The sequence below is a fragment of the Carlito syrichta genome, unplaced genomic scaffold (assembly GCF_000164805.1).
Source record: "Carlito syrichta isolate Samal-C Ts95f unplaced genomic scaffold, Tarsius_syrichta-2.0.1 Scaffold289654, whole genome shotgun sequence".
Classification (NCBI taxonomy): Eukaryota; Metazoa; Chordata; class Mammalia; order Primates; family Tarsiidae; genus Carlito; species Carlito syrichta.
The window spans coordinates 84,374-87,064 of NW_007233750.1; the positions used below are offsets into that span (position 1 = coordinate 84,374).

Sequence of the window (2,691 nt, forward strand, 5' to 3'; positions counted from 1 at the left end):
GGGGGCAACATAACATTAATAAGGGTACCTGATCCCAAACCAGGCAAAGAGAGGACCAATGGGAGGCCCAAACTTCACCTGTATGATGACCATCTATGTATGTAACCCTGAATGGTACCCCACATCTTAAAAAAAAAGTCCATTAGTATTTCATAATTCTTCTCTAAGACATAGAGGCTCTTTTTAAATAAAACTTTTTATTTTGAACTCATTTTAGATGTACAGAAATGTTGCAAAAATAGCATAGAGTTCCCTTGTACATCCAACTTCCCTGATGTGAACATTACATAACCACAGCACACTATGAAAACCAGGAAAGCAATGCTGGTACAATATTGATAACTAAACTATAGACCTCAGTCAAATCTCACCAGTTTCTCCACTAATGTCTGTCCTCTTTCTGGTCCAGGATCCAATCCAGGATTCCACCTTGCATTTAGTTGTCCTGTCTCCTTAGTCCCCTCCAATCTGTGACAGTTCCTTAGTCTTTCCTTGTCTTTCTTGACTTTGAAGAGTACAGATTACTTACTTTATAGAATATAAAAAGAGAATGCAGAATGCACAGGCAGAGAGTAGCCATGGTCTCCAGCTATGATTTGAGAAGTCATTCAAAGTACAAAATGTAGTCAGTCCCTTCACTTGGGTGAGTCTTATGTCTTCTTATAATTGGAAACAAGGTCCTGCTTTTTTGCAAGAAAACCATAGAAGGGTTGTCATCTCCTCCAAGGGGTCAGGATGTTGGTCTACCTTATTGCTGGTGGTGTTAGCCTGCTCGCTTGTTATGATGGTGTTGACCAGATTTTCTAACTCTAAAGTTATCTTTCTCTTTGTAGTTGATAAATACCTTGGGGAAAGATAGTTTGGGACTATTAAAATATCTTGTTTCTCCTCAAAGTTTCACCTACTGATTTTAGCATCCATTGGTGGATTGTCTGCAGCAATTAATTACCACTGTGTTTACCCAGTGACGATTTCCATTTCCTTCCCCTTCAACATTCTATCCTAAGAAAGAGCTGTCTTTTCTCCCTCATTAAATAATTTATTTGCCTATTTTAACTTATTTATTTATATCATTGTGAACTCATACTCCTATTAATTTTATTCTATGAGCTAAAATATAATAGTATCAATATTTATTTTGTTCAAATTGTTCCAGCGTTGGCCATTAGAAGTACCATGAGGTTGGTTCCTGTGTTCTTTTTTAACAAGCCCTCATCCTATCTTGAGCACTGCCTTGCTTTCTGGAACCATACAATGTTCCAGGCTCATCCTGTATTTTCCCTGCACCAGATCTGCAATCACCCTCTTCTCCAAGGAGATGAGGGACCTCCTCATTTTTATTTTTAAAAATAAACACAATATAACTATCACACCTAAAAGAAATAAGCATTACTCCTTAAATATAGTCAAATTTCTAGACAGTGGTCTAATTCCCTAGATTGTTTCTTATAATTGTCTTTTAAAAAAATTCACATCTAAGCAAAGTACACACTCTGCATTTGGTTGGTATGTCTTGCAAATATTTATTTTACTTTATTTTACTCTCTAAGTTCCTACTCACTTTCTTTTTTCTTGGGAATTTATTTGTTGAGGAAATGGGGTCATCTGTCCTGTAGAGAGTCCCACATTCTGAATTTTTCTCATTCATTGCATCTCTGTGGTATCATTTAACATGGTGTTCTCTAACCCTGTATTTCCTGTAAATTGGTAGTTAGTTCCAGGGCTTGGTAAGAATTCAGGACTTCTTTACTTAGACGAGCATACTTATGAGTGTAGTTTCCTTAGGAAAAACACACAAGATATCTGGCTCTCCCTCTGTGGTGTTATGCTATAGATAATGGTTTTCATCCATGGTTCTTGGTTCACAACTGCCATAGCCCTAGTTACAGCCTTTTGTTATAATGTTGTTATAATGTTGGGTGTGTGAGGCCTCAGGAGCAGGCCTCAGAGACAGGATCTCTCCTGCCCTCCTTTCACCTGCCCCAAGGCAGGACTCTGAGCGTCCCTGCCTTTCTGATTGTGGGCCTTAAGAACCCTCCCCAGAGGGGGTTCCACTCTATACTCTGGGGGAATACATGCTGACATCATGAAACTGCCCCTTCCGCCATACCTTGCCCTTTGTGTCTCTTCATCTGTGTTCTTTGCAATATCCTTTATAATAAACTGGTAAATGTGTTTCCCTGAGTCCTTTTGCAAATTATTTGAACCCAAAGAAGGGGTTGTGGGTGAGGGGTGGAGGGAGGCAGTGTGGAGGCAGTCTTGGGGACTGAGACCTTACCCTGTGGGATCTGACCCTAACTTGAGGTAGAGAGTGCTGAGACTAAATTGGAGGACACCCAGATGGTATCCACTGCTTGGTGGTTCACATTTGGACACAGAAGTCTTCTTCTGTGTTGATGGCTGTAGTGTGAGAACAGAGAGTAAAATTCTGTTTGGGAGAGATTCCCTTAAAGGATTCTTGTTTTGTGATTTTTAAGGTTAACCTACTGTGTTCTGATATCGACTTGATCAGTCCATTACAAGATTTCAAATCAGCTTTTAAAATAAAGCAAGCTGGGCTCGGTGGCTCAGCCTGTAATCCCATGCCTTTGGGAGGCTGAGGTGAGTGGATTGCCTGAGCCCGCGGGTTCGAGACCCGCCTGGGCAGCGAGACCTCATCTCTACAATAAATCAAAAAATCAGCCGGGCGTG

General features: G+C 40.4%; 1 protein-coding gene across 4 annotated transcripts in view; it reads right to left on the minus strand.

The window, feature by feature from the left end:
• Window positions 1-2,691, minus strand: part of LOC103256486 (receptor-type tyrosine-protein phosphatase mu) — a 184,463-nt gene that overhangs the window by 14,469 nt on the left and 167,303 nt on the right. The gene's annotated exons all lie outside the window — the stretch shown is intronic.